The sequence below is a fragment of the Ursus arctos genome, unplaced genomic scaffold (assembly GCF_023065955.2).
Source record: "Ursus arctos isolate Adak ecotype North America unplaced genomic scaffold, UrsArc2.0 scaffold_10, whole genome shotgun sequence".
Taxonomy (NCBI): Eukaryota; Metazoa; Chordata; class Mammalia; order Carnivora; family Ursidae; genus Ursus; species Ursus arctos.
Genome location: NW_026622764.1, coordinates 1,202,514 through 1,216,470, shown reverse-complemented (window position 1 = coordinate 1,216,470; position 13,957 = coordinate 1,202,514). Strand labels below are relative to the sequence as shown.

Below are 13,957 nucleotides of genomic sequence, written 5' to 3'. Positions count from 1 at the left end.
AGCCGAAATCAAGAGTTGGACATCTAATTGATTGAGCCACCCAAGTGCCCCTCTTTTTTTTTTTAAGGTTTTTTATTTATTTTTAAGTAATCTCTACAACCAGTGTGGGGTTCGAATTCACAACCCTGAGATCAAAAATCACACGCTCTACGGAAGAAATCTCTTGTTCTCGGACTTGCAAACGTAGAACCGAGGAGCAGACCCCAAACTTAACTGCTCGAGTTGTAAATGATGACGTAAGTTGGACACGCAGTCCTGCCAAGACACTCCTATTAAGGGCAGGTCATTAACTGAGAAGAAGAGGGGCCCTGAGATTTGGGATGGAGACATTAGAGTCAATGTGAAACCGCAAGTCGGCTAGACCTTCTAAAACAGAGCATAAAACCTCCCCTCGTGCGCAGAGAATGGCCTTGAAATCCTTGATTGCCTGAAGCAATTAGAACAGAGATTCTCCGGGCGCCTGGGTGGCTCAGTCGTTAAGCGTCTGCCTTCGGCTCAGGGCGTGATCCCGGCGTTCTGGGATCGAGCCCCACATCAGGCTCCAGACCCCTCCGCTGGGAGCCTGCTTCTTCCTCTCCCACTCCCCCTGCTTGTGTTCCCTCTCTCGCTGGCTGTCTCTGTCAAATAAATAAATAAAATCTTAAAAAAAAAAAAAAGATGACCTTCCAAATAAACCAGGCAGTAGCTGTAATTAAAGCGTTCTCCTGGGGCGCCTGGGGGCTCGGTCGGTGAAGGGTCTGTCTTCAGTTCAGGTCCTGATCTCTGGGCCCTGGGATCAAGCCCCCCATCGGGCTTCCTGCTCAGCAGGGGGTCTGCTTCTCCCCCTCCCACTCCCTCTGCCTGCCGCTCCCCCTGCTTGTTCTCTCTCTCTCTGTCAAATAAATAAATAAATAAATAAATAAAACTTTAAAATGTTCTCCTGCCTTCAAAATGTCCTGCAGAGGCAAAAGTACTAATTTATATCAGACTTTAATAAATCAGATTTAATAAAGGACCTAGTAACCACTAAATAAAGTGTATATTGATGAATACCAAGCTGGAAAAAAACAATATAGAATAAAAAATTTTCATCCACAAGAAAAACACAAAGAAATAAAAATGAACATAGAACAGGAGGGACAAGAGAAAACATATTAACCCAGAAATACCTCACAGATGACACTGAATGTAAGTGCCCCGAGTCCGCAGATGTCAGGCACGATTCCAGCTACTGCGTCTCAAAGCTGCCCCCTGACTCCTCACGGCCGGTGTCGACCTTGATCATGGCCGGAGGTTGTGTTGATGAGGGAACAGAAGGCAAGCTGAGGACAAAGCAGAAACTGAGGCCCTGCAACCCCCCCCCCCCCATGAGATGTATGTGACCTTCTTCAGGCACTCCTGGCTGCCCTAAAGGACAAATAGTTAACCTACAGAGACCACAATCCCGCAAGACTTGAGTCTCCTTTAGTGTACAAATGTCTTAGCAGTCTACAAGAACAAAGCATCTCTGTCAGTAACCTAGCTTCCAGAAGGGAATGTAGGTACAACTGAATGTCCTTGTAGTCTGCAGCCTCCAGGAAGTTCCCGACTATCTTCATGTTAATGCCTTGTGAGAGGGGTGAACGGTCTTGACTTGACACAAGGCAAGGCCTCGGTGTCCTGTGAGTCTTCTTTAACATATGAAAGTCCTTTCTCAACCTCCCTTTTTCCTTACCTCCCCCAACCCCATGGTATATAATCAGCCACCCCTCACAACCCCGGGGCAGCAGCTCTTTCTGCCCACGGTCCTGTCCCCGTGCTTTCATAAACCACCAATTTTGCACCAAAGACGCCTCAAGAATTCTTTCTTGGTCATCGGCTCCGGACTCCACCCCACTGAACCTCACCTGTATTCCGTGATCTCAACAGTGTTGGTCCAGGTTCTCCAGGGCAAAGTCACTCTTTGTCTCTTCCTGTCCATGCTGTGCTGTCCACACTCACGGCCCAGGGAGCTGGGCTCCACATCCCTAAGTACGACGTGTCTACCTGAACCACATGAGATCGCTGTACGTGGAAGCTGGGTGTACTCTCCCCTACTTACCGAACGGTCTACTGCAGTCGGAGTGCTCGCGGATGTGGGTTTTGTACTTCGGGCTGCGACCCCGCACTCCAGCCTTGGCCCTTCACAGCCCTTTCACTGGCTCCTGTCTCCCTTTGACATCCCCTCATCGTTGTGAGTTTTTAAAAATTAATGAGTATCCTTCATGCTTTGTACTACCAGTTTAGATTTATAAAAATATTGAGTAGCGAGTACAGAAAGTCCCACGTAGGCGCCTGGCCTGGCGCGCAGTGTCTCTGCTACTAACGGCTTGTGTCAGCGGGCTGTGTCCATGACGATTCATGAACAGCATGAACTCAAGTCCACAGTTGACGCCAGTCCAGTGCCCTGGGTGGTGGGATGTTGTCATGCACCACGGTCTTCTCTGTGAGATGGGCCCTCGTCTGAGGCAGGGCTGTACGGGATGCTGTGGCCCACGGCCTCGCCTGTCTCTCCGGGGTCCCGTCGCCCACGCGCGAGCAGGCTGGTCTGCACAGGAGGAGGGCAGGTCTGCCGCCCTTCGCCCTGATACAGGCTAGCTGTGAAGTCCTTTCCTAGTCTACCTTTTATGTCACGTTTGACATCATAGGAAAAGTGCATTCGAGCTGTCTAAATTAGAAGACTTATGATGAATGTGGTTATCGGTACCCAGCTCAGCTACTCAGATCTTCTCATGCCTGATTGACTGAAACTCATGAACGATCTTTCAAATTACAATTAATTTATAAATTGATATTCACATTTCTTTTTTGAGATCATAATGATTTATTGTTCTGACATCAGATCAACAGAAAGAAACTCCAATTAGGCTTTGAAAACTCATATATTTCGGGAAAATGTCATTTAACCTTTGTAAGTAGATGGATAAATTACTTTAGAAGTCAAGAAGTCTTTTGAGACACTGTCCTTTTGTTATCTTGTTTTATGTGCACATAGTGTTTCTTCTTACATTTTTTAAAAATTGGGATTGATTTTCAAAGGTTGACATTTGACAGGCTTTGCTATAAATATCACTAGGATTGAAGACTGCTGCTCTCCCCCTTAGCAGGACCCTCTCCCCTCCTTCCTAAATTGTTTTTGCCTGTGTTCTTTTATCCTGTTACTTGGGTCTATATTTACAGTGTTTGAAGCATACTAAATTTCTTAGGGTGGTGTTCAACTGGCACATTGCTCCTTTGATTCTAAATGTATTAATTTTAAAACACTCTAAAAAGGGGAATATAAATGACTTTTCACAACAGGGATGAAACATCTGTTTGAGCACAGAATTCTCTTGCTGTTCCTCACAATTCCCCCATGTAATGGTGCTCTTTGCACGGACGATTTTACTCATGAACTGGTTGCAAGTTGCCATCCTGTCACCTGCTGTGGGGGTAGGTGAATAATCCTGGTGGCAGACTGAGGGACTCTGCAGTGAGCTTCATGGGGAGCGATCAAGAGGAAAGAGGCGGGACAGAGGCTGCTTCTTCCAGCTGAGGAGTAACATCTGGAACCTCACGTCCCGGGTCAGCAGGGGCCGGGCGGATCTAGTTAGAAGATGAAACCCACCTCAGAGATCAAGGCAGGACAGCCGCTTTCAGGCTGAAGGTGGCAGTGGATCTGGCCCACCTGATTCATCCCCAGGCACACGAAGAGGGTGTGTCTTCTCCCTTCCAGGCTTCAGGCCTTTGCTGAAGCTCTTGCTCGGCCAGTCGGGCCCCAGAACACAGTTTGATCTCCAAGGCGGGGTTCCACGTGCCCAGTGAGTGTGCTGAGCTTCTAGGACCCAGACTGGCTCTGTCCAAATTCGTGACCCCCAGGCCCTATGGGGCCAGTGTGCAGGGAATGCAGTGTCCTTGAAGTTGCGGGGTCAAACGCTTCCGTTGGGTGGCCCCCCAGCCACCTTGCGCGTGCAACCTCGCTCCCTCGCGTGCACGGGGGCGGCCCAGGGACAGCCCTGCGAGCCCGGGGCTGTGCGGACGCTCACCTGCACAACCCACAGCCAGTCCTGGGCTCGGCTTCACAGAGGCGGAAGGGAAGCTGCAACGTGGAGTTACAGATAACTTGCCCAAGTTCACAGCGAGGGGGGACCCGGGGTTCAAGTCCACATCGAAGACCGCGGGACCGATGCTTTTCAGCGCTACAAAGGCGCCTCCACTTCAAAGACATTTTTGACTGCTTAATATATTTTGATAACCACTCGGCAATGTCTCCAGCCCTTTAGTCCTGAGGAATTCAAGGAAAGCTGCACAGGAGAAATCTGATAAGGCGTTTGAAAAAAAGAAGTTAATTAGTTTTCCGGATGATTAGAGTGCTGATTCCCCTCCTGCCTGAACAAACGCTTCACCAAGTTAATAATGCAGAGCTGAGAAGCCTCTTTCCGCCACAAAACCTTCAGCTGCAAGCTCTTCAAGGAGCCGCTGCGGCAGCCCGAGGCCTCCCAGGCATTTGGAATCAGGGAGCTTTGTGCTCAGTGATTGATCTGAAGCACATGAATCACTGGACGGCTCATTTGTTTCTATAAATATCTATTATAAATTCCCTTGGCCGCAGCAGAGCTCAGTTCATCTCTGCAGAGTGGAGAAAAGCATTTGTTCTTTGTCACGTTTTCCTATTTGCCGGGCCTCACAAAGCAGCTAAATGGACCACTGACCCACCGAGCACGCCCGCTGCCCTCCATGCCCTGAACGAGACATTGGCTTGGACGTATTCTTAAAGGTACAGCCGCGCTAGAAAAGGCAAGTCTACATAATACCAGGCACGGAGTCAAAACCAAGAAAATCCCCATCCTGTGTTTTACACACCAACACTTCCATTTACACGAACGACCCTGGCACGCGGTTCCTCGCCGCAGTAACGCTCGGTGTGTCAGGTGAATAGAGGCTAGCCGCGTAGAAACCCCCCAGGCGCACCCCCACGGCACAGGTTCAAAGCCACGACGTGGACGCCGGACGTGCGGGAAGAAGGCCCGGAGCTGCTGGTAGGGCTGAGTCAGTGAACGCCCCAGCCTCCTTCTAACCCCAAAACAAAACTGCAGTATTTTATTATCTCTGACTCGTGTGGAAAGAACCTGATGAGCATGTCCCATGAGATTTGACCCTGTCCCGCAGTTATCCTGCTGCCTCTCCATCTCCGATTTGCGATCCTCACGCCCCAGCCTCGAGCCTGCTGTGTTGACCTTTGTATTATCAGTGGGTTGTTTCTGAGTTCGCTCCATCTAAAACTGGGTCTCTGTTCTATCCTGACAATTTCATTTAATAACTAATTCTCTACATTTGGTAGATTTATTTTGCTTTGTTTTTAAATTCAGAAGATATTAAGAATTCAACATAACAACCCTAAATGCTAATAACATCCACAAATTTATCACACTTAACGGTAACTTTGGTTTACAGGGTGGGGTCAAAGGTCACATGAACAGCAGGAAAGGGAAGGAGCGGGAAGCAGGTGAGGAGAAGGGAGGAAAGGAGTCTGGTCGGCTTCAGCTTTCGGCTGGGAGTTTTGTTTTGCTCCCTCTGCTTCAGGACGACGTCCCAGCTCTGTGATTTCAGCTGTGCACCTGTCCACCTTCTCTGTCCTGCAGCACATTTTCCAGTCAAAAGCCCCCTGCTTAAGCTCTATTTCCAGAATTCCAAAAAGCATTTTTTTTAAAAGATTTTATTTATTTATTCGACAGAAACAGAGACAGCCAGCGAGAGAGGGAACACAAGCAGGGGGAGTGGGAGAGGAAGAAGCAGGCTCCTAGCGGAGGAGCCCGATGTGGGACTCGATCCCATAACGCCGGGATCACGCCCTGAGCCGACGGCAGACGCTTAACCGCTGCGCCACCCAGGCGCCCCATCCAAAAAGCATTTTAATGATCAGCTATAATAGGATTCCCCACCTTCCTGTGTGAAGAAAACCCAGTCAAATTCCAATGCTCTGCTCTCATTCCTGCCTGGGGGGTTTCCTTAGTTCTCCCCCTCCCCCCCACTTCCCCCACCACCACCTCCACCTCCCCCACCACCCCTACCTGCCCTACCTCCCGGAGTCCTGGGCTCTGAGACCTTTTGTTTTCAGCTCACAGTCTTTCTACTTTCTAAGGTTTTCCTTTAGCATCTTTTAATCTGGGAAACTATCTCCACATATTCACCTACAAAATTGTTTTGATTTTATTGGCAATGTTATACAATTCTCTAAAAATAAAATTTAATTTCATTTAACTAGCTAATTCATTAAAGGCAAAAATGAACTATTGGGACTAAACCAAAATAAGAAGGTTTTGCACACTGAAGGAAACCATCAACAAAATGAAAAGGCAACCTACTGAATGGGAGCAGATATTTGCAAATGACTTATCCAACAGTTAGCATCCAAAATATATAAAGAACTGATACAACTCAATACCAAAAAAACAAGCAAAAAACACAAATAATCTGATGGAAAAATGGGCAGAAGACCTAAATAAACATTTCTCCAAAGAAAACATCTGGGTGGCCAACAGACACATGAAAGGTGCTCAACATCACTGATCATCAGGGACACGCAAATCAAAGCCACAATGAGATACCACCTCACTCCTGTCAGAATGGCTAGAATCAAGAAGACAAGAAACAACTGGTGTTGGTGAGGATGTGGGAAAAAGGGACATTGTGCACTGTTGGTGGGAATGCAAGCTGGTGCAGTCACTGTGGAAAACAGTGTGGAGGGTTCTCAATAAATTAAAAATAAAATTATCATATTGATGAGGTCGGACAATACAGGTGAGGTTGGGGAATATACGTGAGGTTCAGTGGGGTGGAGTCCAGAGCCGACGACCAAGAAAGAATGCTTGAGGCGTCTTTGGTGCAAAATTGGTGGTTTATGAAAGCACAGGGACAGGACCGTGGGCAGAAAGAGTTGCTGCCCCAGGGTTGTGAGGGGTGGCTGATTATATACCATGGGGTTAGGGAAGGTATGGAAAAAGAGAGGTTGAGAAAATACTTTCATATGTTAAAGAAGACTAACGGATACCGGAGCCCTTGCCATTGTCAAGTTAAGGTTGTTTACCCCTCTAGTAAGGCGTTAACATTAAGATGGTTGGGCACTTCCTGGAGGCTGCAGATTATAAGGACATTTAGTTTATCTACATTCCCTTCCGGAAGCTAGGTTATTGGTAGAAATGCTTTGTTCTTGTAAATTGCTAAAGACTTTTGCAAACTGAGGGAGACTTAAATCTTGCAGGATTGTGGTATCTATAGGTTAACTATTTCTTTGTCCTTTAGGGCAGCCAGGAGTGCCTGAGGAAGGTCACATACAACCCATGGTGGGGGGGAGGGTGCGGGGTGTCAGTTTCTGCTTTGTCCTCAGCTTGCCTTCTGTTCCCTTATCAATATGAGCCAGTAATTCCACTACTGGGTATTTACCCAAAGAAAATGAAACCACCAATTTGAAAAGATACATGCACCCCTATGTTTATTGTAGCATTATTTACAATAACCAAGATATAGAAGCAGCCCACATGTCCACTGATACATGAATGGACAAAGAACATATGATATATATATATATATATCTCCACACAATGATGAGATACACACACACACACACACACACACACACACACACACTCTGGAATATTACTCAGCCATAAAAAAGGATGAGCTCTTGCCATTCATGACAACATGGATGGACCTAGAGGGTATTATACTAAGTGAAATAAGCCAGAGGAAGGCAACTATCATGAGTTCACTTATATGTGGAATCTAAAAAACAAAACAAATGAACCAATAAAAACTAGAAACAAACTCATAAGTAGAGAGAACAAACTGACCGTTGCAAAGGGGTGGGGGGATGGGCACACGGGTGAAGGGGATTAACAGGTACAAACGTCCGGTTATAAAAGAAGTAAGGCATGGAGATGAAAAGTACAGCCTGGGGAATGTGGTCCACAGTATGCGGCGATGTCGTAGGAATAACGGGCGGTGCTGTCTCACTGCGGTGTGTGTTGTGGGATGCACAGGACCGTTGTGCACCTGAAACTGGTATGACATTGTATATCAACTACACTCAAATAGTAAAAAATTATTAATTTTTTCTGTTTCCAAGATAAGGATGTACATGGAAAAATTGAGAAACAAGGAAAAACTACGTAGCGCATAGCAACGGGGCATAATCACATCCATAGGGGTAGCCACCATGAATGGTCCGGTACCAGCACACCCGGTCTTCTCGTCCATGTGCATGCGTGAATGCACACCTAGAATTTACTACACACACTCTTCTGAGACCTCCCATTGCACTCACTATTCTAATTCATGTCTCCCTGTGTCATCAAATAGGACACAGCCTGACCCTTAATGGCCACATGATATTCTGTCCTAACGGGTATATCATCATTTCGGTTACTAATCTCCCGCTTCATATTCTTGGACATCCAGTTTGTTTTCAAATTTTCCTTTATTACTTAAAAGAAACATTAAAGCCATTTTAAAATAGCTTTGGACCCAAACCACTGGCAAAGCCTAGCTGTGAAGCCATGAGTTTGGATTGAACAATCGCCCTCTTTACCGAAAACGTTTCCTTGAAGCTGCATTTCTCAATTAGCCAATCTTATTAAAAGTTAGTGTGGGGGCACCTGGGTGGCGCAGTTGTTAAGTGTCTGCCTTCGGCTCAGGGCGTGATCCCGGCGTTATGGGATCGAGCCCCACATCAGGCTCCTCCGCTGGGAGCCTGCTTCTTCCTCTCCCACTCCCCCTGCTTGTGTTCCCTCTCTCGCTGGCTGTCTCTCTCTGTCAAATAAATAAACAAAATCTTTAAAAAAAAAAAAAAGTTAGTGTGATTTGGGGATGACTGTAGTCTTTATGCCTCCACAGGACCCTTCCCAAATTTGACTGGGTCGTACCATGAGGTAGAAAGGGTCCGGGATTCGGAGGCAGAAGAAGAGCTGGCGATCTTGGCTCTGCCATTGACCAGCGGTGAGACTGTTGCAAAAGCACAAAAATGCTCTAAATTGTGGCTTCCCGGTCAGCACCGTGGACGGCGAAGATAAACACGCAGAGGCCCCGGGACTGCCTCCTGCCGCTAGGCCCTGCACGATTCCCAGTGCCCCTCAGGGCCCAAGATGGGCTTCAGGTGACCAGGGAGCGAGGCCAGGTGATGCCAGTCATGGCGCGGAGCATCCTCCTTGAGCCGGCCTCGTGCTGCCCTCTGCTGTCCAGATGGCCAAATTGCTACCTGAGACAGAAACTGCGGCTTTAGTTGAGTCGACCGGTTTTACAGAACAAATCTAGTAAGCATTGTATCATTAATAGAATCTCGTAATTCCACAGATAGGTCTCTTCTATACTGGCCCGCAGTCTTCGCCCTCCTGAGAAAAGCTACTGTTGGAAGAGTCCATCTCATTTGCAGAATGCTTGCAAGGCTGTCCCACTCTGCCATGGGTGAGAGCAAGCAGGAGGCAGCAAAGTATCCTGCAAAATTCCTCGGAAAGCCTGGCCTCAAGCCCACCACTGGCCATAGGCTCCGGGCACACCAGTTCTGCCACTGTCAGCTTTCTAGTCCTTAACGTAGAATGAACATCTTTCCTTTGCAAGATTTGGAAAGGTTTCAACCAAGTTAATGTTTAAAAAAACCTGGTGAACTTTTGAAAATCACAGCCATGAAAGAGGCTCTGGGAAGTCTATTAGCAGATTTCAGGGTTTGCATTTTTTCAGGATTACACTAAAAGACCAACAGAGAGACTCATTTCATTACACTGAATCTATTTTAAAATGAAGTCTAATTCAGCATTATATGTTGTGAAGATTGTATTATTTCATGTATTAAAATTTAATCAAAGATAAATTGAAAAGTAGCAAAAGATCAAAATACATAAAATTATTTCAGTAGTAGTAATCCCTGAGCAAAGGCCTGGTCTGCAGGGATTCATGCCTCAGCAAGCCGAGACAGGCTGGTCCCCGTGACACACAAACCACGCTCTAGCGCCACTGTCCACCTGAAACGTGAGTTGGCGCTGAGGTCACGTGTGTAAACTTTCTATAACCATGTTTGATAGGTGTAACATTCATTAACTAACTGGGCTTATGTTGCTGTGTATCCTCCTTTCTGAGAGGGAACATCCCAGCTTCATAGGCTGAAGCCCTAACTTTGAATCCGACTCTGGCCGTGGAGCAAACACCTCTCAGACGCTGGGGAGCATGTCCGAGGCGGCCGCATCCCAACCCAGGGGCACAGAGGCCGTGCACAGCAACCCAGCGCTACCTGGCATTAGGTCAGACGGACCTGCTCGCTCGGCGCCTCCCTTCCTGGCCACGGGAAAGACCACTACTGTGTTAGTCATTACTTGGACTCTGGAGTTCACTTGGGTCTTGGTGCCCTCTGTCCTCACACATGGGATATGAAAGACATGTCCACACTGAGTTCTCGTTTTTCTAATTAAAAAGTGAATTCATGCTTATTAAAATTTTGAACCTTGCTGAAATATGAAGCAGATTTTAATGACATTGAAAGAGCCCCCAAAACTAAATTGTCATTGGAATTACAGTTCACAAAAGTGGGCCTGGCCCCACACACTGAACAGAACCAGAGTGACCTCCCGATAAATAGGAGGCTTAAATGGGACCAAGGATCTTCTAAAAAACTATCCAAAACGCACAGGATGCAAGTGCAAATCACTTATCATAACAGGAAGCAGGAAAAACACAACGTGATTTAAGAAGACAGAGAATGAACTTGTAATCGATCTCTTGGAGGGCATCGAATTGAATACAACCCAAGGAAGGGTCGAGAGCAAAGAACTTTCTATTACTTGTTACAAGTAAGGAGACAGGGAGCTTGCTCTCAAAGTGCTGTCTCCCTGCGGGGTTGGTCCGGGACGCTTGTATTCAGTGTACTAGGGGGTCGGGGCCGGGAGCTTGTCTACAGGCTGGTGCGCACATTGTCTGTTCAAAACATGCTGGGAAACTCCACCCACAGGAGGAGATCTTGATATTATAGTGAGCTAAAGGCAGCTTCAGGATGTCCTGGGGGGCTTCTGTGCAGGTCCTGGGTTCCAATCCTGCTCATACTTGCTCACGTAGGGGATTATCAGGTAAGATGGGGAGCCCTGCGACTTCTCGACTTCTCGCTGGAGCTGTCGTTCTGCAAAACAAACCACATTCCTTCCCTGCTTCTGGCCCTTCCCCTCCTTGCTTCTGCTGAGAGCTTCCAGCCTCTGATCTGAGTAGTTTCCCATTGCGTCCTAGCTAACAAATTCACATAAACACCAAAATAAATCAGATAGTAAAATTGTCTGGCAAGGTTTTTAAAGCAACCACAATGAAAATGCTTCAAGAAACAATTATGAGCGGTTTAAACAAATGAGAAATAGAAGTTATTTCAAAAAAAGGACCAAGTAGAAATTATAGGATTGAAAAATACAATAACAGAAATGAGCATAGGCTGAATGAGCTCAAAAGTGAAACGGTATCAGTGAAATTGAGGACTGATCGATAACGTTTACCCAATCTGAGCAACAGAGAGAAAACAGACTGAAGAAAATGACCAGAGCCTCAGAGTCTGTGGGACAATAACAAAGATCTGACATTCCTGTGATCAGAGTCCCATAAGGGAAGAATAAAGAGCATCAGGCTAAAAATAGCACTATTAGCTGAAAACTACCCAAATTTGGCCAAAGACACCAACCTACAGATTCAAGAAGCTAAGTGAACACCAATCAGGATAAACTTAAAAAAAAATCCACATGAAGCCACATAAAAATAAAACCTCTTAGAGACAAAGGGGAAATGACGCAGAACCTATTAAAAAGAACCAATGTGAGTGACAATCGATGTCTTGTCTGAAACCACGGAGGCCCAGAGAAAGGAAGAGCCGAGAGAGAGCAAACCATCGACCACAGCAACTGTTAAAGAGAAAACCACAGGCCGAAAATGGCGCCACTTAGGCTAAGCCCCCAAACCAGGGCTCATACTAATGTGACTGCAGTCCCCCCCCCCACCCCCATGGAGTCTTAGGAATTTTCTGATGGGTGCCAATGGGTCTGCCACCTGGCCTCTCCATTCCCCTCCAAGGAAGATGAGGCGTCCTGCACAGTAAGACCCCTAGTCGTTCCCCTAGAAAAAGACCTTGCCTGGAATAATCCTTTTCTTTTGCTAGTGACCTTTTCCCCCTACCCTCCTTCTGTAAAAACCTTCCATTTGTACAACCCCCCGGAGCTCCCCTCTACTTGCGAGATGGGACGCTGCCCCATTCATGAAACGTTTAATAAAGCCAATTAGATCTTCAAATTTACTCGGTCGAATATTTGTTATTTAACACCTTACATCTGGCAAAACTATCCTTCAAGAATGAAGGGGAAATGAAAACATCCTCAGACAAAGAAAAACTAAGGGAATCTATCAGCAGCAGACTCAGCTTAAGGAGCGGCTGAAGGAAACTCTGCAAATGGAAAGAACATGACAAAAGATGACTGGGAATTGCAGCATGAAAAGCAGGATAGTAGTAGTAATAGTAATAATGGGGGTAAGTATAATAAACTACCCTTTACCTCATTAATGTCTTAAATAATATTTGATGGTTAAAGCAAAAACTCTAACATCATCTGACGTGCCATTCAACACATACGAAGGAAAGACCTAAGACAATCATAGCTTTTAATGGAGATGGTAAAAGACTAGAAGTGGAAGCAAGATTTCAGCCCTTGACTTGAAGTGGTGAACTAATGGCAGTAGCCTGCGATAACTTGTACATGTGTCCGAGTGTACATACACCGTGTCCGCACGCGCGCACACCGTGCCCGTAAGTGTATACACTGTTGTACATGTGTCCGAGTGTACATACACCGTGTCCGCACGCGCGCACACCGTGCCCGTAAGTGTATACACTGTTGTACATGTGTCCGAGTGTACATACACCGTGTCCGCACGCGCGTACACCGTGTCCGTAAGTGTATACACTGTTGTACATGTGTCCGAGTGTACACACACCGTGTCCGCACGCGCGCACACCGTGTCCGTAAGTGTATACACTGTTGTACATGTGTCCGAGTGTACACACACCGTGTCCGCACGCGCGCACACCGTGTCCGTAAGTGTATACACTGTTGTACATGTGTCCGAGTGTACACACACCGTGTCCGCACGCGCGCACACCGTGTCCGTAAGTGTATACACTGTTGTACATGTGTCCGAGTGTACACACACCGTGTCCGCACGCGCGCACACCGTGTCCGTAAGTGTATACACTGTTGTACATGTGTCCGAGTGTACACACACCGTGTCCGCACGCGCGCACACCGTGTCCGTAAGTGTATACACTGTTGTACATGTATCCAAGTGTACACACACCGTGTCCGCACGCGCGTACACCGTGTCCATAAGTGTATACACTGTTGTACATGTGTCCGAGTGTACACACACCGTGTCCGCACGCGCGCACACCGTGCCCGTAAGTGTATACACTGTTGTACATGTGTCCGAGTGTACACACACCGTGTCCATAAGTGTATACACTGTTGTACATGTATCCGAGTGTACATACACCGCGTCCGCACGCGCGCACACCGTGTCCGTAAGTGTATACACTGTTGTACATGTGTCCGAGTGTACACACACCGCATCCGCACGCGCGTACACTGTGTCCATAAGTGTATACACTGTAGCAGCTAGAGCCCTCACTAAGATAGCCATACAAAGTGATACACTAAAAAAGTTTAAAAATAAAATTAATTTCTAAAAATATTCAAGTGACCCAACATAAGAAAAGAGAAAAAAGGAAAAGAAACAGAAGGAAGAGACACAAATAATAAAATGGCAAACCAAAGCCCTAATAATCAATAACGACCTTAAATGTAAGTGACCTAAATACAGAGATTATCAGAGGAAATAAAAACACAGCTCAATCACACACTGTCTGTAAAAAGGTCAAGTCAAATGTGATTACATAGGTAGATGGAAAGAATAGAAT

At 46.7% G+C, this 13,957-nt stretch overlaps 1 protein-coding gene across 1 annotated transcript in view; it reads right to left on the bottom strand.

The window, feature by feature from the left end:
- Positions 1–13,957, bottom strand: part of TUBGCP3 (tubulin gamma complex associated protein 3) — a 72,501-nt gene that overhangs the window by 44,574 nt on the left and 13,970 nt on the right. The gene's annotated exons all lie outside the window — the stretch shown is intronic.